Source organism: Macaca nemestrina, chromosome 9 (genome assembly GCF_043159975.1).
Source record: "Macaca nemestrina isolate mMacNem1 chromosome 9, mMacNem.hap1, whole genome shotgun sequence".
NCBI classification, from domain to species: domain Eukaryota; kingdom Metazoa; phylum Chordata; class Mammalia; order Primates; family Cercopithecidae; genus Macaca; species Macaca nemestrina.
This window is the reverse complement of record NC_092133.1, coordinates 118,805,444-118,832,955: the sequence shown is the minus strand read 5'-3', so window position 1 is coordinate 118,832,955 and position 27,512 is coordinate 118,805,444. Positions and strand designations below refer to the sequence as shown.

The 27,512-nt window shown below is 42.1% G+C and overlaps 1 long non-coding RNA gene across 1 annotated transcript in view; it reads left to right on the top strand.

Moving 5' to 3' along the window:
• Positions 1–662: 662 nt before the first annotated feature.
• The window catches only part of LOC139356116 (uncharacterized), a 48,874-nt gene continuing 22,024 nt past the window's right edge, over positions 663–27,512 (top strand). The window contains exons 1-6 of the long non-coding RNA XR_011607509.1: positions 663–1,287; positions 4,235–4,327; positions 4,913–5,034; positions 14,349–14,452; positions 15,886–15,965; positions 16,286–16,535. This is a non-coding gene — a long non-coding RNA (uncharacterized lncRNA). The remainder of the gene's footprint in view (positions 1,288–4,234; positions 4,328–4,912; positions 5,035–14,348; positions 14,453–15,885; positions 15,966–16,285; positions 16,536–27,512) is intronic.

The window sequence follows — 27,512 nt, the reverse complement described above, 5'->3', positions numbered from 1 at the left end:
GGGATAACAAAAGGATTGTGGAAGAGATAAAGGAAGTGATATGTATAATAATGCATAATAATACTAAACATAAGAGTTACTGATATCCATGACATATAACAACAACTTTCCTAATAACTAACACAGCATTCACAATGTGTCAGGTTCTGCTCCAGGGGCTTTACACATTTAACTCATTTAGTCCTCTGGGTAACCCTATCAGGTAATTACTCTTATTACCCCTGTTTACAGATTAGAAATCGGAGGCACAGAGAAGTTAAGGAGATTTCCCAAGGTCACACAACTTGTAAGTGATAAAGATGAGGGTTGATTCTGGGTAGTCTGGGCACCAGAGCCTATGCCCTTAGTCACCAAGCAACATTCCTTCAAATGATCGGTGTTTGTTAATTACCATTAAGTATGAATATGTCTAAAATCTATGATCAAGCTTAGCCTGGAAGTTAAAGACCAGTGAGCCAATCCACAGGGAATACTATTCAGGGGCTGCCTTAAAGACATGAGCCAGCCCTGAGAGTTTCCCTCCTGTCCCCTTACTGACAGGTGGACCAAGAAAAAGGGAAAGAAAACCTTATTCCATCTTCACAGAGGTTCCAGTTAGTTCCTAGGCAAAGAAGCAAGAAATCAAAAGCATCCACAGATGTTGTGTCTACCACTCTGAGGCAGAAAGAGCTTAAGGAGAAGGTCTGACAAGGGACAGACAGTTTACTTATGGAAACAAGCAGAAAATTAAATTTGGTCTCTGCCCAGCAAGCATCTCACCTCCCACCATAGTGTCTGGCAGAGAAATGAGCCAAGGTGGCCTCTGGTGCAGCAAATGTTTGGCACGTCCATTTGCACAGGGGAGGGAAGAAGGCGCCTTCCCAAACCCTTCCCATCACCTTTCAGGATCTTAGGTGCCTTCTCCACAGCCACGGCACAAACCTTTACCACTAGGGGGCGCCTAGACATTTCGGTTGGCTACCAGAAAAGCGGCCCGCTCAGGACAGCAGCAGTGCTCTGTGAAAGAATGGATTCCTGCTTTGTTCTAAGTACAAACAAGGAGGAAATGCTTCTGCAGAGTTAAATGAGGTTGACGCGCTCCCCGCGGCTGACGCGACAGTCCCTCCTAACTCTCACCCGCCCTGGGCAGCTCTCTCAGCTGGGTGTGGGGTGGGAGTGGGAGCTGATGGAGGGTGTTCTCTATTCAGACGCTACTTGTTCTAGACTGAGTCACTGGTGGGGGCAGCGGTGTTTGAAAGTGGGCATCACTCGGGCTTCCACATTGACTGTAGTTTTACAGAATGTTTGGTGAGTAACTAGTTTTCTAACTTTATTTCTCTCATGCATTTGTCCATGTTCTTTCCTATCTCATCAAAGAGGATGCCAGGTAAACCCAAAGAAAGGCCCTAGGAAGAAACGAGTACGAGTGCCAAGATGAGCCAGATCCAGGGTGGGGCTGAGAGGCGCCTAGGCAGCTGCTTTCACTGTGCGCCTTCCCCGAGTCCCAGCCCCAAATCACCATGGTGACAGATACCCAGCGGCACTGAGAAACAGCTTTTTGTTTTCTGCTACTCTTTTAACTCCTCACTCCACTTCTCTCCACCTCCACCCTCTTAAACCTATGTATCTTCTTGCTCATTCCTGTGAAGGTATTGGCTGATAAGGAATAATAAGGACTTCCTAAACAAAGGCCTTTAAAATAAAAGTAGCTAACATTTATTCAGCGCTTACTATATGTCAGACACTCTTCTCAATGCTTTGCAAGTATTGGCTCACTTAATTTTCTCAACAATGTGGCAAAGAAGGTATTTACTTTACGGAATAGGTAACTGAGGCACAGAGAGGTTATGTAACTTGCCCAAGGTCACACGGTAGATGGGGTAGTCACGATTTGAATCTAGGGAGTTCTTACTTTTAAGCTCACACCTTGCTTGAGATACCAGAGAACCTTCAGAGATGTGAAACACTGGACTGTGGGCTACCAGGCCTTCAGAGATGTGAAACACTGGACTGTGGGCTACCAGGGGCCAAAAAGGGATTGTGATTTGGTGTTCTTAGTTGGCAACCCCCAAAATCACAAACGATGTCTACGTGGCAGGCTGGCCAGGGCTGAGAGCTACTGCCTTTGGCTTACATTTGAGCAGATTGCTGTTCTTCTCCTGAATACATGGTTTGGCATCCTTAGGGTTGGTTTATTATGATCCTAAAGACTGGATTTACTTTGTTTTCTTTTTGTTTTTTTGAGGTGGAGTCTCACTTTGTCACTCAGGCTGGAGTGCAGCGGCACAATCTTGGCTCACGGCAACCTCCACCTCCCGGGTTCCGGTGATTCTCCTGCCTCAGCCTCCCAAGTAGCTGGGATTACAGGCGCCCACCACTATACCCAGTTAATTTTTGTATTTTTAGTAGAGATGAGGTTTCGCCATGTTGGCCAGGCTGGTCTCAAACTCCTGATCTCAGGTGATCTGCCCACCTCAGCCTCCCAAAGTGCTGGGAATACAGGCGTGAGCTACTATATCCAGCCTGGATTTCCTTCTTATTCTTATTCTGGCCTGGCTCCCTCTAGATGATTGCAAACTTGGGATCAAGGAGCCATACCCTACCCATCTTTGTATTTCCCACAGCCTCCAGATCTTGGGCTTAGTAGGTGCTCATTGCATGTTGACTTATTTAGTCTGTATCAGCCACCTTGAATTATGGGCTATGGCAAAGCTGCCCTTCTGGAACAGGCAAGTGTCATGTCCCATGGCCACTGATCCTTCCTTCCTTCCATCCCTCCCTCCCTCCCTCCTTCTTCCTCATCTCTGCAAAGGGGCAGCATTTTTTTTTTTTTCTCGATTCAGATCTAACATGAGGGGGCAGCTATCTCTGATAACTATGGGAAAGAACCTGTCCTGTGTTTCCCACCGCTCAACATGTTTTTTTTTTTTTTTTGCTTTTTTTTTTTTTTTTTTTTTGGTTTTATATGAGTAGAAAGGGCTAGAAAAATCTACCTGTTGTTTCTAATTACTTACCTTCAGTATAAAGAGTAAACTAAGCTGTATTATCTTATCTCAACCTGTCTTTTTTTTTTTTTTGAGATGGAGTCTCACTCTGTTGCCAAGGCTGGAGTGCAGGGGCAAGATCTCAGCTCACTGCAAGCTCTGCCTCTTGGGTTCATGCCATTCTCCTGCCTCAGCCTCCCAAGTAGCTGGGACTACAGGCACCTGCCACCACGCTCGGCTACTTTTTTGTATTTTTATTAGAGACGGGGTTTCACCGTGTTAGCCAGGATGGTCTTGATCTCCTGACCTCGTGATCCACCCGCCTCGGCCTCCCAAAGTGCTGGGATTACAGGCGTGAGCCACCGCGCCCAGCCGACCCATCTTGTATCTACCATTTCCTGTGCTTTTCTCTGCCACATGCTTCCTTTCCCCGTGTATTTTATGAGCATTGCAAATCATTTTGTTCTTCATCCTCCTTTTCTTTTTTAGAAACAGGTCTCTCGTTCTGTTGCCCAGGCTGTATTGTAGTGGCATGACTGTAGCTCACCGCAGTCTCGAACTCCTGGGCTTCGACTTCTGATCCCCAGCTTTTTGACTAACTGAACTCATCCAAATATGAATTTAGATACTGAAGCCCGTTGACCAGAGGCTTGGATCCCAGGAGTCTCCAGGATGCAATTATCTTTCCTGAGTAACAGGATCTCTGGGAGACCCTAGATTCCTAGAGTAGGGCAGACTTTGCTTTAGAAAGAAAATTGGGGAGTATGCAGAACATTCTGGAACCCCCTAATCTGACCCAGAGCAGACAAGGGTATCTTTACCAAGGCTGACTGTAAGCCAGAATTGCTCCTTTCGAGGTGCGAGGGTTAAGCAGCCTCACTTGGCATGTGTGGTTATTCCAGTCCATGCCTTACTGTAGACATTCCTGAGATCTTTCATCTTCCTCTGCCATTATGTTCCCAACACATTGGAAATAAAATTCGCCAAATCGCTTCCTCCATATGGCCACACCTGATCAACCCTAAAGATCTCTGAGTCTTTCTTTATTCTACATCCTGTCATCATCTAAATTCCAAAATTTAATTATGGATTTTTTTCCAGACTTCTTCCATAGACCTGGAATATTTTTAGCATCTTTTCTGCAATAAATAGATTGGTGAGGATCTTGAGGTTATATGGAAGGTTTCCTACAGTTGTGTGTTTTAAATGAAACTTGGCTTTTATATTATTTTGGTAACCTGTGAATCTTTTGCTTAATAAAAATCCTCCAGGCTCTCTGCGTGATGTTTTTCTTACCAAAGACACAGACCTGGGCTTCCTGGGGTCCCCCTTCTGCAGCTGTGATAATCAGCAGTCTTCCTGGGGTGAGAGTCTCCTTAAAAGGGCCCTCGGTAATTTATCTACATCTTAAAAAGTTCTGTCAGCATCCAGAAACAATATACACTACCACGTAAGGTACGAGTTTTGTTACTCAGCAAAGGCATATTTTCCGGGCCTGGGTTTGGGGGCATGGGTCCTGAAATTCTCTCTGTGCCATACTTATGTAACTTTTCTCGTTGCGCACCTGCACCACAGCCCAGCAACCTCCTTTCCCCTGCTCTGGGATTACAGGATCTAGGAATTTTCCACTAAGTCCTGCCTTTTCAGGAGCAGGCCTGGGCTGGCCTAGCATACAAGTCTACCTTCTTCAGCTCATTCCCTCTCTGTATCTCACAGGCTTTGCTTGTGGTGCTCCACACATGCTACACCAGGCTACATTGAATCTGGCCAGTGGGAATCCCGGAGGGAGGATTGCCTGCATAGAAGCATTTAATCCACACTGCATTTGAAGCTGATAGATTGCTGATCTTCTCATGGCAATGATGAACCTCCTTGGCTATTTCTTTATGCCTATAAAGAGATTATCAAAACGAATTGAGCATACTTTAATTAATATTTTGGTTTTTTAGACGCAATCAGGCTCTGTCACCCAGGCTGGAGTGCAGTGGCGTGGTCTCGGCTCACTGCAACCTCTGCCTCCGAGGTTCAAACGATTCTCCTGCCTCAGCATCCTGAGTAGCTGGGAGTACAGGTGTGTACCACTATGCTTGGATAATTGTTGTATTTTTAGTAGAGATGGGGTTTCACCATGTTGGTCGGGCTGGTCTGGAACTCCTGACCTAAAGTGATCTGCCTGCCTCAGCCTCCCGAAGTGCTGGGATAAGAGGCGTGAGCCACTGTGCCAACCCAGCTTTTTAAAAAAGGTTAAAAACAACAACAACAAAACCCAGGACCACTAATCAACACATAATCAATTGCAAAAGAATTTGAATAAATTTTCTCATTTTTCTCCTGAGAGAAATAGAGAGTAACGGGAAAGGGGAAATGGGGAGGGCCACTCATTAAAACATATTTTAATAAATTTGCTGTCTATTTCAGGAAGGTTTACTTTGAAACTTATAACATAGACAAATGAAAGAAACGAAAAGGTACCTCATTAGTTGGTATTTTTCTGGAAGGCTGATTGATAATGTTTTCACGTATTTGAGATAATCAAGTTCAGAGAGCAAAGTCATGGATATGAGTGATGCCCCGTGACCATGGGGACCGCTGTTGATATATGGATGTCTATTTTCTGTCTGTTGGGCAGTGTGTCTGCGATGCCCCTCCCACACACTTGTCTTGCTCTTTCTTCCCCTGACCCTTTCACATGACTGACTCCCTCTTGGTACTGACTTTTCCTAAGATTCTTTTGTTGTAATCTAGTCATGCTATCTTTATACAAAGGAAAGTGCTAGAAATAGGTACTCAGAGTGTGACACAGCTTTCCTTCTCCTCTGAAAAGGCCATGACCTTATTCAACACAGCTTCTACTAGGTATTTGAAACAATTATTATTTATATATATACACATTTAATTGATATATGAGTTGTACATATTTTGGGGGTACCTGTGATAGTTTGATATCTGTATACAATGTTACTATATCTTAATGTAGTAAGTGACCTGTGTATTGTGCTGACCTCCTATCTCATCCTGTGACTTAGAATGCCTAACCTAATGTTTCTATGCAAGTTACCAATGGTCTTCCTTTTACAGACACTAACGGCAAAAATCTATGTCACCAAGCCCACTTAGAAAAGTCATTGTATTTCACAGGATTAATGGTGGCAATCCCAGTTTGGATTGTTCTTCCATGCCCTAGTTAGCCCCTTTTGTGGGAATGAGGAGAGGCAGGAAATGCTGGCAATAAATGGTTGTGGCCAGGCTCATTTACTATTTTGCTTTTTTGTTACTGTTGTTGTTAAAATGGAGTCCCTACTATCAAACTAGTCTTTAAGAAGAAGAAGAAGAAAAGAGGTCTTGCTCTGTCGTCCAGGCTAGAGTGGAGTGGTGTGATGATAGCTCACTATAGCCTCAAACTGCTGAGTTCAAGGGATCCTCCTGCTTCAGCCTCCTGAGTAGCTGGGACTACAGGCATGTACCACTATGCCTGGATTGTTTTTTTTTAAAAGTAGCATCATTATTTTTTTCTGGCTATAGAAGTAGTCATTCTGACCATTTAAAAAGTACAGAAAAATATGAAGAATATAATTAATAGCCCACAAAATACAAGTGCTGTTAAATTTCAGTGTCCTTTCTGTCCACGTTTTCTAAAAAGAAAAATGTATTTGATAAAGTTTTAGTATAATGACACATCTATCTATCTATCATCTATCTATCTATCTATCTAATTTCTATTACAAGATTGGAATCATATTCTACATAAGTTTTGTATCCTGTTTTCACTTAACTGTATAAGGTGGCCATTTCTTGAGGTCTTTAAATATTTCTCAAAAACATAATTTCAATAGCTTCACAATAGTCCACCTCATATGACCGTACCAGGATTTATTTAACTGGTCTCCCTCTTGCCAACATCTCAGTTGTTTTTATAGTTTTTACTACTATAAAGCAATGATAAATAGCGTTTAGGTAAATCTTGTATTCTCAGTTTCATTCCTTAGGGTAGATATCTACAAAGTGAATCACTGGGCCAAGTGGTAGAAACACTTCTGGAGCACATATATACGTGTGCGTGTGTGTGTGTGCGTGTGCGTGTGGGTGTGTATCTATCTATCTATCTATCTATCTATCTATCTATCTATCTATCTATCTATTCATCTTGCCCAGTGGCCCTTGAGAAAGACAGATGCAAACTAAAATCCTATCAGCAATAGATGAGAGGCCCACTCCCACTGCAATTTTATTAGCACTATTTGTTTGTGTGTGTGTTTGTATGCATTTAAACATACCTCTGCAAATAAATAGAATGAGATAGATAAGAAGAGATGGCGTCTGATTTTAACTTGCATATTTTACAATTAGTGAGACTGAGTAATTTTACATAGATACTTGGATATAACATGCTGATCAACTATTGACTTGAAATATATTCATTTTTCCAGTGGATTTGTAAGGTTGTTAAGAGATTTGTATGTTTCTTTTTCTTTTTTTCATTCATCTTCCTTCTTCTTATAGCATCTGAAATAAAACTAGCTTTGCACATTTAGAAGTGGGGACTCTGTATGCATTGACATGAAATATAAATTGTAGAATTATTGTGGCATTTGAGAGCTAATCAGACCACACAAGCAAAGCACATAGCGGCGGAAGGGAAGGCATAGGAGAGACAGCCTGAAGTTGATAGAGCAAACAGTGGTATTGTTGGAGGATTTGAGTTTAAATGAAAAATGTGAGGAGGAAATTGTTAATCATTCCCTCAATTTTATTTGTATTATCCTATTCCAATAAATCCAGATGCCACTGGCGAGGTAGGCAGCTTCTATGTACAGAACCACCCAGAAAGCTTAGGCTATAGGAGTCAAGGGCACCTGCTTTGCACCAGAACTGGGTTTGGGCATTGCCTGGGCATTTTATATTTACTTTCCAAGTGCCCTTAGGCAAAAACTGCTTAACCTCTCTTAGCCTCAGTTCCATCAATTGTGCTTTGGGAATAATAATACCTCCTCCCCTGTGTTGTTGTGAGGATGAAAAGAAAGAATTTACGTAAGCCTGGAGCACAGTGTGTGACACAGAATAGGAACCCGATATATGGTCGCTGTCATTGTGGTCACATGGGAGTGTGACACGTTACCTGCAGCCAGCATCTTGCGCCGAGGTCACTGTGCCATGCCTCTGTGTAGTCCTCGGATGGTAAAATGATGGTAAAATAAATTCAGTTCGTTCTTCTTATTAATGCAAGTTTAGCCATGTGGCCTTAATTTACCTCCCACCCCCGTCATGTGTCAAGGGATGCTGATTTTCTGAACTCAAATGGAAATGAAAATGACCCAGTTAGAGGAAATGAAATAAAAAGACCAACCAAATATAAATCAGTGTGTTTTATTCATCCTCCACTCATGTGAGTCTCTGGATTTGACAAGCAGAATATGGTGGTGCACGGGAATGCAGACCCTGAGGTCTCTGTGCTTTAATTGAGTAACACGCTTCTTGATATCGACAGTCTTAGGACTATTGAAGTCATGCCTTTTGGCTCTTTGAATGGCTCTATTTCCATTTATTTTCCATTTCTTTTAAATTTTAATCACATTAATCATACACACATAATTTGGATATTAAAATTTGAACCTCATGCAAGCAGCCGATATACATAAAAAATGCTCAATATCACTAACCATCAGTGAAGTGCCGATTAAAGTCTCAGTGAGATACCACCTTATACCGTCAGAATGGCTATTACTAAGCAGTCAAAAAACAACAGATGTGGAGAAAAGGAAGCACTTATACACTGTTGGTGGGAATGTAAATTAGTGCAATTTCTATGGAAAACAGCATGGAGGTTCCTCAAAGAACTAAAAATGGAACTACCATTTGGCCTAGCACTCCCACTCCCGGGTATCTACCTCCCCAGAAAAGAAATCATTACACAGAAAAGACACCTGCACTCATGTTTATCACAGCATTGTTCATAATAGCAAAGTCATAAAATCAACCTAAATATCCTTCAATGGATGATTGGATGAAGAAAATGACGATTGATACATATACACCATGGAATACTACTCAGCCACCAAAAAGAATGAAATCATGTCTTTTGCAGCAACATGGGTGGAGCGGGAGGCCATTATCTTAGGTGAAATAACTCAGAAACAGAAAATCAAATCCTGTGCGTTTTCATTTATAAGTGGGAGTAAAACAATGGCCACACATGGACATAGAGATGGAAACAATAGACACTGTGGATTCCAAAACGGGGAAAGGAAGTGTCAGAGGTGTGTGAACCAGAGCAACTCCATCTTGAATAGGGGCTGGGTAAAATGAGGCTGAGACCTACTGCGCTGCATTCTAAGATGCTTAAGGCTTTCTAGTCACAGGATGAGATAGGAGGTCAACACAAAATACAGGTCACAAAGACTTTGCTGATAAAACAGGTTGCAGTAAAGAAGGTGACCAAAACCCATCAAAACCAAGATGGCGACGAGAGTGACCTCTGGTCGTCCTCACTGCTACACTCCCACCAGTGCCATGACAGTTTACAAATGCCATGGCAACGTCAGAAAGTTACCCCATATGGTCTAAAAAGGGGAGGCACGAATAATCCACCTCTCATTTATCATCAAGAAATAACCATAAAAATGAGCAACCAGCAGCCCTCGGAGCTGCTCTGCTTATGGAATAGCCATTCTTTTATTTATCTACTTTCTTATTAAACTTGCTTTCACTTTACAGACTCACCCTGGATTCTTTCTTGCATGAGACCCAAGAACCCTCTCTTGGGGTCTGAATTGGGACCCCTTTCCTGTACCATCTTTCTGTTGACCAGAGAAGGGACTATAGTGCAGAAACCCCTGACCCAAAGGTTAACTTTGGGTAAGTTTGGGGTCCTGTAATATCTTTCTGGTGACCACAGATGGGACGATAGTGTGGAAACCCCCAGTAAGTGGTGGGGTCTGGTAACATCTTTCTGGTAAACCCCCCAAAAAGTTGATACTGAGGAGACCCCCCAATCCAAAGGAAATAGACTGCAGCACTGATTAGACAACTTTGGGTAAGTGGTGGGGTTCCCGGGTAGAGGATGGGAGTAGGTTAGAGGTCCAACTTAAGGGAGTTAGAGTCTCTCCTAAGACAGTGGCTTAGAGGCCCCTCTTAATAAAAGGCAAGGACACTTGACCAACCTTGGGTTAGAGGCCCAATTTAGGAGTGGTTAGAGTCCCTTCTAAGATTTAGGGGGTGAGTGCCCCTCTCAGTAAAGTCCTTCTCACAAAGTCCCTCTCAGTTAAGAACAGGTTTGGCACTATGGGATATTAACTGTTATTCTCTTTGGATTAATCTGCCTTGCACTCTTTGCTGACAGCTGTGGGTGACAGGATTAGGCATGTACAGGATCGTGGGACATGGGGAGCTTTCTCCTCCCTAAAAGGGGAAACTTGAGAGCTGATGGGACTGCTGGAAAAGATCCCTTCACTACCGAGAAGCGGCTGCCTGAATTTCTCAGGGTTGCTGTGCCTCGCCTTCCCCACCCTGCTTCAGGCAATGCTTTTGTCTCTCTCTCTTTCTCTGTCTGTGCAAACTGGTTGAATGGTAAAAATGATTGTTTATCTCCTGTAAAGTTTTGATTAATGGGAAAAAGGATTTGTGAGGCTCGCCTTTAACTGTAGTGAATTTGGGGTGCTTTGTGTGTCTTTCTGTACTGTTCTGTCATAAGAGGGGTACCTTAGGATAGAACACAGGCTTAGGACACATGTAAGCCTGCTGTTCAAGAAGGCCCAAAAAACTGGTCACTCATTTCCTTGGGAGCTTGACCTCGTAACCATGTGGCCATACTTTCTCTTTTCGCAATGATGGCCCCAGTTTTGGGTCCAATTCCTGGCTTAGGGAACGAATGGGTCCTTTTATCTTCTGTCGGTCTATGTATTTATATGTATTATGTGTGTGTAATATAAAAGAGCTTTGATTAATTGATTTAATAATAAGAAGAACCTAAATCAAATGTCAGAAAAGTAAAAAGTGTAATGCCTTTTATTTAGTTCATGTGACTTTAGCAATCTTTAGGAAATAAAAACAGCTTTAAAGATTATTGGTAAAATAAAAACATTTGGTCTAAGTTATTCAGGTCAGATATTAAATTTGCTAAATGCTTTAAGGTCATAAACTGCTTCTTTGACTTTTAAAAATTGTTCAATGTATCTCCTTTGGAGCATTAGATTCTAGATAAGGCCTGGGGACATGTGGAGTTAGCCATGCCTCTAGCTGTGCTGGAAAAAGTCAGCCCTTATCTGCACTTACTTTTGCCTGGTGTGTCCTGGGCTAGGCTCCACACCTAGCACATAATTAAAATCCTGAACTTACCAAGGTTTTCATCACAAATAAGCATCACTCAGAGCTAACATTGTAATATGTAATTGTGACCACTGAAGAAAAAGTTAGATACACTAGACATGTAAGGAAAGTAGAATGTACTTTTGGTAAAAGATTATAAGAAGGCATAGAAATGTGGATTTCTTGCCTAACTTTAGAGGGTAAAAGGATGGTTTTAAGTGAGATGGGAAAAATCTGAAGGTCTGAACAGTTGTGGAAGAGATTCTGTGTGCAAACATATTGGCTAAAGTCAAAGGGGTATTCAGTTTTTCTGTAAATTAAACATTGTAATAAATGCATACGTTTTTTTCAAGCAAAAACCTGCTTATGATCTGGTCTTTGACAAAAATTATAAAGCGTTATAAAAGGTTTATGAGAATCTTACCTTATGGTCAAATTGATTAAGATTAAATACACTTGTCTGTAAGGTTTTATTAAGAATTGGGTTTGACATCAATAATGCACTAATGCAACAGTAACATTTGGCTTATTTGGTATAAAGGTCATACAGGGAGCATTATCAAATGTGAAATAGTGTTTGTTTTTTTTTGGCTGTATTTGTATAAATGTGTTATTGGTACATGATCCAAAATTATGGGAAACTCCTATAAATCTGGTATGACCTAGTGTATGTTATTAATAATTTTTATGTTAAAATCATTGTATGCCATAGAGGTAACCAAATTTCTTTGTCAATCGAGTTTTTGACTGTGGCTGTCTTAAGATGTTTTGTCATCCACAGATAATTGTTGTCATGTTTTAATCCTCTTTAGGAGATGGTTTATAATCAGCTATAGGACTTTTTTTTTTTTTTGAGATGGAGTCTTACTCTGTTACCGAGGCTGAAGTGCAGTGTTGTGATCTCGGCTCATTGCAACATCTGCCTTCCAGGTTCAAGTGATTCTCCTGCCTCAGCCTTCCTAGTAGCTGGGATAATAAGCATGTGCCACCACGGCTGGCTAATTTTTGTATTTTTAGTAAAGATGGGGTTTCACCATGTTGGCCAGGCTGGTCTCGAACTCCTGGCCTCAGGTGATCCACTTGCCTTGGCCCCCAAAGTGCTGTGATTATAGGCGTAAGCCACCATGCCCGGCCAGGACTTTGACAGAAGTTCTTAAATGCAAGTTTCTGATAACTTTGGAGATTGTGACATTATAGTAGAGGAAAAAAGTTTCAGGACACATGGAGAACTGGAATGTTCATACATATCAAGCAGAACAGGAGTTAAATGAATTGACTGCACCAACAACAGTCTAAAAAAATCTTTTTCACTTTTTGCTTAAAACATTGCTGATCCTTTGTTTTGCTTTCCAGAGTCCAGAAAACTTTTCTTTTTAGTTATTTACAGCTTTTAACAATTGAGCAAAGTGTACTCCTTTGAACAAAATCTGGAGCATATTTGTTTCTCTCTACCTGATTTCTCTAGAATTTGGAAACTATTTGTAAGATCTTAATTTATGGCAATATAGTTATTTTCATAAGTGCAATAAGAACCTGTTTTCTTTTGCCACAGGACAACATTGGAGAAATTGGTTATTCTACCAAGGCTTTGACTGGAATGGATGCTTTCCTTTAAGGAATCAAACTTGACTCATAAAGTCAATAAAAGCCGTTTGAGGAGCTGGCCTCATACCTTGCCTAAAGAGTCCCTGTACAGGGTTTCTGACCTGTGGTAAGTAAAGAATGTCACTTTCTAACAGGTCCAGGAACCCCAAGTTATCTTTGGATTCCAAGAAAAGAAGAATTTACTCAACTCATAGGTATTTGAGGGTACAAACCCATGGCAGGGTTGGGCTCTAAAAAAGTCTTATCTAAGATTCCTTCTATGCAATAGAGTTCCATCAAAGCCAATTTAAAAAGAGCTTATGTGAAAAACAATTATTCTTGCTGCACTTTATACACATAATTAGGCCAAGTATAATAAAGCAAATCAGTCTTACCGTGATTTGTCTTTAATAAAAATGGGAAACTGGAGAGAGAAGTTACGTTTCAGAAACTATGGTACGCTTGTATTAAATTTTTCTCATCAGTTGTTTTTAAGTTTGTTTCTACAATTTAGGCTAACCCTGCTTATTCCTGTGAACCAACTAGTGATCTCTGACTGCTGTTCAGAAAAAACAAGAGGGATACGTAATACAAAAATCTAAATCAATATTCTAATTCTGGGCAAATTGCAATCAGCTAGCAACCGCATCTCAGCTTGGTTCCAACAGTTGCCCAGTTCATGGAAAGCCTTCTAATTTAGTTTACTTGGAATAATTTTACTTATTTTGCTTTACTGTTGTGGAATATATTGCTGTTTTACTCTGTATAGGAATGCAGGATAAGCTTACTCAACATTGTCTTAAACTGAACTCTTACTATTTTTTCAGATAGCACCTTTTGTCAGAACTTAAGAGTTATGAATGGCCCTTACCACACTGATGCTTTCTGATAGATCTCCCCTCTACCCCTAACACAAGAGACTCTAATAGGCAGGAATCATCACCCCTATTCAGCCTGAAGAAGTTACAGAAGATGAATCTTTGTCCCTCTACAACCCTTAGGATTAAGGGTTCTTTTATAAAAGGGAGAGGGGAAATGTAAGAGGTGTGTGAACCAGTGCAACTCTATCTTGAATAGGAGTGGGGTAAAATGAGGCTGAGACCTACTGGGCTGCATTCCCAGATGGTTAAGGCATTCTAAGTCACAGGATGAGATAGGAGGTTGGCACAAAATATAGGTCATAAAGACCTTGCTAATAAAACAGTTTGCAGTAAAGAAGCTGGCCAAGACTCACCAAAACCAAGATGATGACAAGAGTGACCTCTGGTCGTCCTCACTGCTATACACCATAACAGTTTACGAATGTCATGGCAATGTCAGGAAGTTACCCTATATGGTCTAAAAAGGGGAGGCATGAATAATCCGCCCTTTGTTTAGCACATCGTTAAGAAATAACCATAAAAATGGGCAACCAGCAACCCTTGGGGCTGCTCTGTCTATGGCATAGCCATTCTTTTATTTCTCTACTTTCTTAGTAAACTTGCTTTGACTTTACTCTAGCGACTCGCCCTGAATTCTTTCTTATGTGAGATCTAAGAACCCTCTTAAGGGGTCTGGATCAGGACCCCTTTCCCTCTTACGGGGTCTGGATCAGTAGGAAAAGGGTACGTGTTAAAAAGAGACCTATTGGGTACAATGTTTACTATTTGGGTGATGGGTACATGAGAAGCCCTAATTCACCATTATGCAATATATCCATATGACAAACTTGCACATGTACCTCCTGAATGTAAAATTTTTTTAAAAATTAACTTATTAGAAGTTTTCTCCCACAGAGACTCCCACCTCCCCTTTCTACTTCTTTTGCCCTCAAGAGACAAAACCCACCTATTTGAATATTAGCTACATTAGTATTAGTTAAAGGATTTGCCCAAGAGAACTCAAGAACAGAGACAGGGCCTGCTTGGTGGCTCATGCCTGTAATCCCAGCACTTTGGGAGGCCAAGGCGGGAGGATGGCTTGAACCCAGGAGTTTGAGATCAACCTGGGCAACATAGCAAGACCTCATCTGTATAAATAAAAAAATAAATAAACAAACAAATAATTAGCTAGGGGTTGTGGTGCATGCCTGTAGTCCCAGCTACTTGGGAGGCTGAGGCAGGAGGATTGCTTGAGGCCAGGAGTTCAAGGCTGCAGTGATCTATGATCGCAGCACTGCACTCTAGTCTGGGTGCCAGAGTGAGACCCTGTCTCAAAAAGACAGACAAAACAGACAAACAAAAAACAGAGACAAAAATAAAGCTTAGTATGACACATGCAATTCAAAGGCTTCCCAATGACAAAACCACTGTTGAGATTGACAGCAACCATCCATGCATCTTCCTTAGGCATGCCTTTTGTTCTCCTGGACGGCATTGGCATGTCCTTCCATGGAAGGAGCTAAGAGTCAGTCCCTCCAGGCACCACAGGAAACGTCTGGACTCCCAGGGATGCCTCTCACCTAAGGTGCACCCTCGCTAGAGCTCGCCAGATTGGGGGCCCGGGAGTTGTGCTGGCACAGACGGGCTCCTGCAGCTGAAGCTGATCTCCCTCCTTCATGGTTTGGTGGGCAAGGAATCCGGTTGCCATGGCAACTCCAGCAGCCATTCAGGCTAGAGGGAACATTCCCTAAGGCTCATCTCCATCTGTGTGTCCTTGGCGATTTCCCTGCCTTGGTGAAGGAGGTGGGGATCCACTTCCTCCAGGGATCTCCCCCAGCTCACCGATGGTATAAACGGGCAGGGGAAATGCGTTGCCATGGCAGCAACTCCTCTAGTTCTTCCATTCTGAGAAAGTCTGGCTCAAGGGATCTGCCTGGTGTTCCCAACGGCAAAGCTGGCAAGGAACTGCATTATCATAATGATTTCCACACTGTCTTTCCAAGAGAGGGTTGACTTTGTTGGGTGGCTGCTGGGGGCTGGGTCCTTATTCCCACTGCCATGGTAATATCCCCAGTGGCACGGACCAGGTAGGTTTCTCACCAGCCAAGCCCCAATGCCGCCTTTCAAGTCTGTTCTTGTTTCCCTATGCCCCTTTTCTTCTGTTTCCCAAACCCCAGACATTCTGCTGGCGTCACCTCTCTTAATCCTGGAGATCACTGTGATCAAGCCTTTCTTCTTGCTCAAGACTAGTTTTAGGGTAGGATGCTGTCTTTGACTGTGCTCACCTTCCCTGCTGTCCACCAGAGTTACCCCCAACCAAAACAAAATTCCATTTTGGAAAAAGGAGGGTTTTGTATGCAAGATAATGGGATACAGTGAAATCAAAAGAGTAATCATGGGAATGTCCACCAATCCTGTAAGTCATACTGTGTTCATCCATGTGAGGGCGTCTTTTCCCTTCAGCCCTCACACTGTCTTCCTATTCCTGGACTTGGAGCCGTTGGTGGGAGCAGAGGGGGCTTTGGTGTTGGAACATCTGGGTTTGAATCTTGTTTCAGTCATTTTTGTTTTTATCAGAGAGGAAACCTTGCTATATCACTTGGGCTGTTGCAGCTGACGGCAGGCTCACTGCAGCCTCGAACCCCTGGGCTCAAATGGTCCTCTCACCTCACCTTCCCAAGTAGCTAGGACTATAGGCCCTGCCAGTGTGCCCAGCCTCAATCTGCTCTTACGAGCTGAGAGATCATGGGAGAGTCACATTTTTCTGGGAAGGAGAATTAGAAGGAGGAAGTAAGTGTCTTCCTTGCCGAATTGTGGTAAGAGAGAGGCAATACGTAAGAAAGTTCTTTGTCAGTACTCTAGGCACTTAACAAACCTTGATAATTTTGGTAGTTTTTATTCCTATGGGACATTTGTAATTGATGTATTCATTCAGGTAGTCCTTCAGTGGATGAATTATGGGGTTCATTCAAATACTTCCCTTCAGGCAAGCTCTTTAACCTTCCAGGAGCATCACTTTTCTCATCTGTACAATGGGACAGTACCAGTCTCAGTGGAGGATTTTGAAGATTAAATGAGGTACTGAATAGAAATGCATACAGCAGGCCCAGGCAGACAGTTCCTGCCCGATTAATGGTTATTATTATTATCAGTTGCCTATTATGTGCTCTTACAGGATTCCCCTCTGAAGTCTTGAGTCAGTTTGCTGCTGCTGTGGCTCAGGCCTTTCCCACACGTACTCTAGTGCATTATTTATTTATTTAGAGATGGAGTCTCCCTCTGTTGCCCAGGCTGGAGTGCAGTGGCACAATCTCAGCTCACTGTAACCTCCACCTCCCGGGTACAAGCAATTCTCCCACCTTAGCCTCCCGAATAGCTGGGATTACAGGTGTGCACCACCACACCTGGCTAGTTTTTGTATTTTTAGTAGAGATGAGGTTTCATCATGTTGGCCAGGCTCGTCTTGAATTCCTGACCTCAAATGATTTGCCTGCCTTGGCCTCCCAAAGTGCTGGGATTACAGGAGTGAACCACCACGCTTGGCCCTATTTTTCAATTGACAAATAGTAATTGTATATTCATGGAGTACATAGTGTTGTTTCAATTACAGATAATGTACAGTGATCAGGATAATTAACATATCCATCTTCAGAACCATTTATTATTTCTTTGTATTGTGAACATTGTATATACTCTTTTTAGCTATTTGAAACTATGTAATATATAATAATAATAATAATAATTATTATTATTATTATTTTGTTTTGAGATGGAGTCTCCCTCTGTTGCCCAGGCTGGAGTGCAGTGGTGCAATCTCAGCTCACTGCAACCTCTATCTCCTGGGTTCAAGCAATTCTCCTGCTTCAGCCTTGCCAGTAGCTGGGATTACAGGCATGCGCTACCACACCCAGCTAATTTTTATACTTTTAGTAGAGACAGGCTTTCACCATGTTGGCCAGGCCGGTCTCAAACTCCTGACCTCAGGTGATCTGCCTGCCTCAGCCTCCCAAAGTGCTGGGATGACAGTCGTGAACCACTGTGCCTGGCCAGAAACTATGTAATATATTATTGTTAACTGTAGTCATCCTGCAGTTATAAAGTACTGGCATTTATTCCTTCTATCTAGCTATAATTTTGTATCCTTTAAATCTCTCCCTACCCCTCTCTTTGAAGGCTGAGAATAAGCAAAAAGGGATGGGACCATACAAGACCCCCTGCAGACAGTGACTGTGCCCCAGGACCAGGGGTTATTTGAAATCACCAGAGGGGCCAAAATACTTCCCCCTCTTTTAATACTCAATGGTGGGTGCTATAGTTTCAATGTTTGTCTCCTCCATACCTCATCTTGAAATTCAGTCCCCAGGGTTGGAGGTGGAACCTGGTGGGAGGTGTTTGGATGATGGAGCTGGTCATGGATAGGTTAATAACCTTCCTGTGGGGGCGAATGAGTTCTCACTCTATTACTTCTTGCCGGAGCTGACTGTTTAGAAGATCCTGGAACCTCCCCACTTGCTATCTGATCTCTGCACCATTTGCAGCTCCCCTCCACCTTCCACCATGAGTGGAAGCAGCCTGAGGCCCACCCTCACCAGATGCAGATGTCCAATCTTGAAGTTTCCAACCATCAGAACCGTGAGCCACAGAAACCTTTTTTTCTTTAGAAATTATCCAGCTTCAGGTATTACTTTAGCAACACAAAACAGACTAATGCAGTGGGTCAGCAAGCGTGGTCCTGAATTTTAGAGCAGGGACAAATTGTTTTGGGGAAACTTCCTCTCCTGGTTGCCTCTTTTCTTCCTCATGTCTCTTTATCCACCTTGACTGTCAATATCCTCTTGCAGACACTGGGACTCTTACCCAGGCCTACCCTCCCGCAAGTGGTGCCAACCAGCTCTCAGACCTTCCCCGAGTCCTCCTTCTCCACACTCACCTGACTATTGCTTTCAAGTACAGCTCAGCGTTCAGCAGTCTAATCAATAATTTATAGATAAGACATGAAAAAGTAATGAGCACTTAAAACACTGCCCCTCCCAGAAAATATTTCTGCAGTTCAACTGGGACTTTCAAAGGCTTTGCTCCTAACCCCTTGTGAAAGCTTTTCATATCTACATCAGCCTGCAGTGGTGGAGCCCTCCCCTCCCCGAACTACCACTAAACTTCCAGGACTTCAGATTTAATTGTGCTTTAATTATTTCATGTGCTAGTCTGTTCTCCCCAGTGAGACTGTAAATTTCAGAATTTTTTTTTTATGCCACCATTATTGGGCATAAAATGAACTTTCAGTAAATTTTTTTACAATTGATTTTAATAAGAGTGAGCATTTTTTTTTCAACCAGGAAAATGTCTTCTATCATGGAGTTATATTTGGAAAGTTGGGTTCTCCTAAACCCCTGATGGATTCTAGCAACAATTATTTTTGAGGTTCTGTGCTATTTGCTTCTTCCTGAATAACCACAATAGGATGATTCTATTTCAATGAGGATGTCATCTCAGGTGGGCTAGCTTTAAGAGAGTTCCTAGGATGGCTGTGTATAAATTTGCATCCAAAGAGGTAGCTGTGGACCTATAAATGTACTATATTCGAAATGTCTGATTGTTTCTGATAAACCACTGGATATCTTAGTTCCAGGAAGTCCAAGTTTAAAATAGATTCTATTAAAGGAAGTGATGCATAATGGGGTTGCATCTTCCTTATTGATTAGATATTTTTAAGATGTACCTTTTACTCAAAACCAAAGGACAGAAATATAAGAAAAGCATACTCTAAGATAATTAATTAAGTCAGAGGAAAACAGTAGGTAAAAGAAAATAAATGTTTAAGCCAGCTAGGTTATTTCCATTTGTAAAGAATGTTTCTTTCTCACTAGAGTTTTTCAAACATAGGATCCCTTCAGAAAAAGGTTTCTGGTCTTTAGCTCCCACGAGTATAAATTAAGGAAATGCTAATAATATCTCACTAGGTGTTACTAACTGTTATGAAGATATTTCAGGGTAGAGTTGTTCACAAAGATAACATTCAATGCATCAAATTCCTTTTTCTGGCAGATAAATTAAAATGCCCTTTAAAAGGGAGTGCATTAGCTCAGTGGGGTCAACGTAACATCCTCTGTAATGCCAAGGAGCCTGGCTTTCCTCTGAGGACTGTTTGCAGAATTGACTTATGCTCACTCACACCATCAGAGGAAAGCTAAGTGAGGAGGACTCCAGGGATAGTTTTTCCTTCAGTAAGTCCCCAGACGAAAAACGGGATACCTTGGGTCATGATATGGGGACAGAAACTGGAAAGGGAAGAGATGTGGCTCTGGTTGCCTCGGTCCCCCATCCAGAGGATTTAGGGGTAGGACACGCAGTGGGTGCTGTGCTCCAACACCCAGATCCCCAAATCTCCCATCAGGATAGAGACATTCATATGCCCTGATTTATGGGGGTGTTGGCTATTGAAAGTTTGCCACTGAATCCTTTCCAGGCAGTTGTCAATAGTTGAAGAAAAACTCTTTGCCCAGGGTTAGGTCCCTGTCACTGGAGGAAGCCGAGTCTGGGGACTTGATGGTGGGGAATGGGATAAAACACAGGCTCCTTGCCTCAAGTCGGACTCTGAACGGTCATCCAAGCTCTCCTGCCGTCTGTGTGATGATGACTGAGGCCTTCATTAAGATTACACTGCAACGTAACCCCTCCCTTTCCCAATCCTGTTTCTTTCTCTTCTGCATGAGCGTTGATTCGAAGAGTGCTTCCCACAAACTTCCTCATATAAATCTCCATCTCAGGGTCTGTTTCTTGGAGGGCACCCGACTAAGACAGAATGTCTTAAATTTTGAACTAAGATTGAGACTTTTCTACTGGGGAAGTTTCACTTGGCTCAGGAAACCTAGAACCTTAAGACATGAGAGGGCAACATTAACCAATTTTGCAGAGAAGGAACTGACACTCAGAAAGATGAGGACTAAGATCACACAGTAGACACTGCAGAATGGCCCTGCGTAGAACTCAGTTGGGTTAATGTCCAAACCAGTGGTCTGATCCATATCAAGTGTCCTCCCTGACATCTTCGTGATGAGAAGCAGGCAGCTGATAGGCAGGTAGATATGAACTTGCTCCCTTCCAAGAAAGGAGTGATGAGAGATACTGAACCAGTGAAGGGTCTAGCCCATTCCTGCAAAGGTGTTTAGATTTGTGCTGAGAAGGGACTGCAAGGAGGTGTCCAGGTTCCATGACTGCTCAGCTTCCTCCTATTTCCTTTCTTTTAATGTTGAGGGGACTATGAAATAGGTAATAAGCATCATAGAGAAGAACGAGGAGCTGAAGAACCCTGTAGGCTCAGCTGGTCCCATCATAACAATCTCGGTGAGGAGGACGGCTGCCAGAGTAACAGTAGCAGAGTCATCCTGAGCTCAGGCAGGCTGCAGAGTTAGTGCGGTTATGAAGCATTCCAGTGATCACAGTCTTACTGTTTAGTAGGTCATTCTTACAAAATGCTTTACAGGCACTGATTCATCTCTCCAGAAATCTCTCACCATATTATTGCCTTCCTTTAGTGAATGAGTCTGAAGCTTTCCAGTGTCAGAGGAAACTGAAAAGTCTGAAAAGAGGTCTATAAAATTGCCTGTTTCACAGCCCCCTTCAGACCTTTTCTGTGGTGTATGTTGTTACTTTCCTTTCTGGTAAAATCTTCCCCTTCCTGCTTCCTAACCCGGATATTTATGGGTAAGATTGACTCCTGACACCCCTACCCTCAGCCAAAAGTGGGGAGGGGTGGGTCCTCAATTCTTAAACCAATCAGCGCAATCCCATCTATGTTTCCTTGGTGACTGTCTTAGAGAGTCCCTTCCTAGTTCTAAACCAATGAAAGTCAGCCCCTTACAGTGTCCTGGTCTCACCGGTTAGTTCCAAGAGGATATGAGAGTTAACTTTGGCCAATTAAAGTGTAAGAATTGATGGTTAGAGAATTAAAGTTTCTTGTCCTCCTAGATGGAATGATGTGGAGCTTCTTTTCCTCCTAAATGGAACGAGGTGGAAATAGGAGGCCTGGGACTGATGCCTCCATGTATACCTGTCTTGTCTCAAAGATGTCTAGCTTGAGGATGAAGGTAACACACCCTTGAAGGTGACATAGGTAAGAAATGTCACAGAGAAATGGAGATAACTGCCAAGATTGTGCTGGAGTCCTGATCAAATACCATTTGATTTTTACTCTGTCTCTGGATTTTTTAATTATTGTTTTTCTTTTTAACAGCCTTTAGAAAGCATGGCTTCTCAGGACTTTTTTTTTTTTTTTCCTTTTTCTTTTTTGTTTTTGAGTTGGAGTCTCGCTCTGTCACCCAGGCTGGAGTGCAGTGGCGTGATCTTATCTCACTGCAAGCTCCGCCTCCCGGGTTCACGCCATTCTCCTGCCTCAGCCTCCCGAGTAGCTGGGACTACAGGTGCTCGCCACCATGCCCGGCTAATTTTTTTTGTATTTTTAGTAGAGACTGGGTTTCATTGTGTTTGCCAGGATGGTCTTGATCTCCTGACCTCGTGATCCACCCGCCTCAGCCTCCTGAAGTGCTGGGAGCCACCACACCCGGCCATCCCTGGACTTTTTAATTGCACATGCAGTTTGTGTTGAGTTTTCTATTTCTTACAACGAAACACATGCCACTCAACGTGCTTCCTACAGAGGCCACATCCTCTGCACGCCCCTTTCCTGTGTAGTCCTAATCAGAGCCTGGGGAAGAGCAATTTCAAATAGAAAATAAAACTCTCGCCAAAAGGAAGTCAAAAGACTAGTTCTATGAATATCCACAGATGGATTTTACCCAATAGTCTTAGCTCAATTTACCCTGGTGTTCAAGGACTCAAGTTGGAGGTCATGCAGATTGGCTTATCTAAATATTTGGCTTCCCTAAGTAGTTTGTAGTATAATATCCACAAGGACAGTGGCGTGTATTACATGGTATAATTATACTAATCGTAGAGTGCTGAATACATGTTTTGCATCTTATAGGTAATTTGAAAATGAGAGTTGAACTCAAGTAAACTCAACTCCTGTTGCTGCTGTTGTCGTATTTTCTAGGTGTCGGGGAGAAAGGACACTCCCCGTGACATGGTCAAGTTTGGTGATATAAAGTCAAGTCCTTTGGGTAGACTCCTCTCTTGTTAAATCACTAGCAGAGCACAGAACCAGAGCAGGCACTCAAATATTTGCTGAATAAATTCACTTTGAATTTGGAACCACAAAACTCAAGTGGTGACTTAATTTCACACAATCCTATTTTTCCATTCTTCACTTTCCTCCCTTGTAATGTACCTCTCTTAAAAACTAATTCTCTGCTGTAGAATGGTGATTTTGGAGGTTGTGGGGGTGGGGGGAACGGGAAGGTGATGGGTACAAAATCTCAGCTAGACAGGAGAAATACGGGTGTTTTTTAAGATCTATTGCAGAGAGTGGTAAATATAGTTAACAATAGTGCATTGTAAATTTCAAAATTGTCAAGACAGTAAATTTCAAATGTTCTCACCAGAAAATGCGATAAGTATTTGAAGTGATGGATATGTTAATTAGCTTGATTTAATTCTTCCGTATGGTATTCATGAATTATAACATCATTTTGTTCTCCATAAATATGTACAGTTATAAATTGTTAATTTACAATTAGAAAAACCCCCAAACAAACAAATTCTCAGCCAATAACTTGGGGTGAAAAATGATCAAGGAAAGAGTGGGCCTCCTTTGTATTTCTACCAGCAAATTCTTAGATCTCCCTTCAACTGCATTTATGTATTCATTCACCAAACATGTTTATTGAGCATTTACTACAGCTAGGCCCTCTTGATGCATAGTGAAGAAGACAAAGTCCCTTCCTTTGTGTATTCTAGTGGGGTGAGTAAACACAAATAATCATGAAAAACAAACAACCAGAGTATCCTTTCAGGTAGTGATGATGTGCTATGGGGAGAATATATGGGGGCTGGGGACTAGAGAGGGATTGGGGGTGTAGTGGGGAGTGATTAGGGTAGTCAAGGAAGTCTGTTTTGAAGCAGCCATGTTTAAGCAAGGACTTAAATAATAGAGAAAAAGCCATATTAACATTTGTGAGAAAGACCTGGCACCGTGGCTCACACCTGTAATCCCCGCACTTTGGAAGGCCAAGGCGGGTGGATCACTTGAGCCCAGGAGTTCAAGACCACCCTGGTCAACATGGTGAAATTCCATCTGTACAAAAAATACAAAAATTAGCTGGTTGTGGTGGTGCATGCTTGTAGTCCCAGCTACTCGGGAGGCTGAGGCAGGAGAACCACTTGAAACAGAGAGACAGAGGTTGCAGTGAACCGAGATCATACCACTGCACTCCAGCCTTGGCAACAGAACAAGACTCTATCATTAAAAAAAAGTCCAAGATTTGTGAGACAGACATCCAGGCAGAGGAAATAGCAAACATACCTGGCTAGAGTCTCCTATCTTTTTCTTTTTTCTTTCTCTCTCTCTTTTTTTTTTTTTTTTTTTTTTGAGACAGAGTCTTACTCTGTCACCCAGGCTGGAGTGCAGTGGCGTGATCTCACCTCACTGCAACCTCTGCATCCCAGGTTCAAGCGATTCTCCTGCATCAGCCCCCTGAGTAGCTGGGATTACAGGCACCTACCGCCATGCCTAGCTAATTTTTGTATTTTTAGTAGAGACAGGATTTCACTGTGTTAGCCAGGATGGTCTCGATCTCCTGACCTTGTGATCCACCCTCCTCGGTCTCCCAAAATGCTGGAGCTACAGATGTGAGCCACCAGGCCTGGTTCTCTCCTGTTTTTTTAATGGTGTCACTCAATTGCTCCAGCAAAGAACCTGAGTGTCATTCTTGTTTCATTCTTTTACTTACACCCCACTTCGGGTCCATCCTCTAGCTTTGTAGCTCTACCTCCAAAATCTCAAATCTGGCCGTTTGACTCCATGTGCACTCTGCACTGTCACTAACCCTTCATTTCTCACATGGAACAGCTTGTTCTTCTGTTTCTAACTTGTTTCTCCACCTGTGAAAAAAATCTATCCTTCATAAAACAAATTATCTTTAAAAAGGTAAGCCAACTTATGAAAATTCCCTTTTTAAAACTTTTCAATATCTTCCAATAACTTTTTTATTGTACCAAAATACACATAAGATAAAATTTATCATCTTTAATAAAACTTTTTTTGGAGACAGGGTCTTGCTACATTGCCCAAGGCTGAATTTGAACTCATGCGCTCAAGCAATCCTCCTACTTCAACCTCCTAAATAGCTGGGACTACAGGCATGTGCCACCACGCCTCGCTTAAAATATCGAATTTTTAAGTGTGTGATTCAGTGGCATTAAAGTACATTTACGTTATTGTGCAACCATCAGCACCATCCATCTCCAGAACTTTCTTGTCACACCAAACTGAAACTCAATACCCAATAAACAACTTCTACTTTTCCCCTTTCTGTAGCCCCTGGCAGCCACCATTCTACTTTCTGTCTCTATAAATTTGCCTATTCTAGGTAACTAAAATAGGTAGATTATACTGTTGTCCTTTTGAATTTGCCTTGTTACACTTAGCATAATGTTTCTAGGTTCATCCATGCGGTAGCATGTGTCAAAATTTCATTCTTTTTAGCTTTGAGTAATTTTCCATTGTACATGTACACATTTTGTTTATCCATTTATCTGTTGACGTACATTTGGGTTGTTTCCACCTCTTGGCTCTGGTGGGTAACGCTGCCAGAATACTGGTGTACAAGTATCTGTTTGAGCCCTTGCTTTCAGTTCTTTTTGGTGCCTACCAGGAAGCGAAATGCTGGATCAACCCCATGTTTAATTTTTTGAGGAACCACCATACATTTGTCCACAGTGGCTGTACCACTTTTTATTCCTGCCCAGCAGTGGCACAAGGGCTCCAATTTCTCCACATCCTCACCAACACTCGTTATTTTCTGTTTGTTTTGAAACAGTAGCCATGCTAATGGGTGAAGTGTTACCTCGTTGTGGTCTTCATTTGCATTTCCATAGTGATTAGTGATGTTGAGGACCTTTTGTTGTGCTTATTGCCCATTTGTATATCTTCTTTGGAGAAGTATTTATTCAAGTCCTTTGCCTATTTAGGAATTGGACTTTTTTTCTTGTTGAGTTTTAGGAGTTCTTTCTGTATTGTGGATATTAACTGCTTATCAGATATATGATTCACAAATATTTTCTCCCATTCCATGGGTTGCCTTTTTACTCTCTTGATAGTGTGTCTTGGATGCATAAAACCTTCAAATTTTGATGAAGTTCAATTTATCTACTCTTTCTTTTGGTGCCAGTGCTTTGGGTTCATATCCAAGAAACCACTGCCAAATCTAATGTCATGAAGCTTTCCCCCAATGTTTTCTTCTAAGAGTTTTATAGTTTTGGTTGCTATGTTTAGGTCTTTGACCCATTTTGAGACAACTTTTATATGTGGTGTTTCAATAATTTAAAAAATAAAATCCAAACTCAATGTAGCATATCTTACGACTTTATCTCAGCACTCCAACTTCCTCACCCTACTACATGACATTGTTAGAGTCCCCTTTCTGTTTGATTAACACATTAAGCTTTTGTCCATATCTGAACTTTTGAATTTGTTCCCTCTGTGTAGGTCACTCTGCATGGTTCATGCTGAAACATCATGTTCTTACAGAGGCCTTAACTGGCTACTCTCTCTTTTCTAGCTTCCCCATCTATTTCCCTTACCTCCCTTTTCAGGTTATTCTTCTTATTCCATCCCACTTATTTCTTGATAACACTTAGAAAGTCTGCAAGTGCCATGTGTATTTGCTTGCTTGTTTCTGGCCCATCTGCCTTTCTATAAGTGAGGAAATGTGTCTGCCTGGATCTCTGCTGTATCCCCTGCCTCTAAACACTAACCAGCACAAGCAGGTCCTCAGTACAATTTTGATAAATGAATGACTGCCTACAAGAATGAGTCATTTAATGCATGGAAGTTAGTTCATGAAAGGCCTTAGGCAAGAATTCTCAATTTTATTTTTTTAAAAATACATGCATTCTATTTAACCTCAGAACTGTGGAAAAGCACCCCAAGTCTCCCATTAAGGTGGTTTAAGTCTATCAGTCAGGGAAGTTGTGGATCTCAAAGCCTGCTTATTTTCCTTTATGCTTGTTTAAGATACTATGAATAAGTGTATTAAAGTCTAAATGGTGCTGTGTTTGGATTTGATCTACTTTCCTTTCTGTCCACCATTTGACACATGCTGCTTTGTTGTTCTACTCTGAGAACTGAAGTGTGGTAAACTTTTTGAGGGCCTGGATAAACAGGCCTTTCACAATGAGGGAAGAAAGATGCTGGGGGGAGGTGGAGGTGAGGATGATGATGGTGGTAGTGGATATTTCAGAGAAAGCCCTGATGGGGCTAATCTGTCTATAAACAATGTTCTAGGACAATGGCCCTTTGATGGTTGTTGATAATTATTATGCTGAAAGACAAAATGTATACACAGACTTCTACTGGGGTGAAGGAAGTGATACTTCTCTAAGTGGTTCATAAAATTACTCAGTCATGATAAATGTTGCATTGCAAAAGATGTTTTATTAGGGAATAATCATGTTCTCTGGTGTGATCTTATTCTGCCAGATAATTGCTGCTTCCAAATGAGATAAAGAGTGGTCCCTCATTTCTATCAGGCTGAATAGCAGAATACTACGGGTATAGGGAATAGGACTGTCCAGAGTCTGATGTTTATGTTCCTTGGCCAGCTTTTGGGAGAAGTTGCATGGAGATTGTCTCTACTTTGTGGGAATCCTTCCAAAATGTGAACAGAGCTGTGGCTTCCTCTTGCTG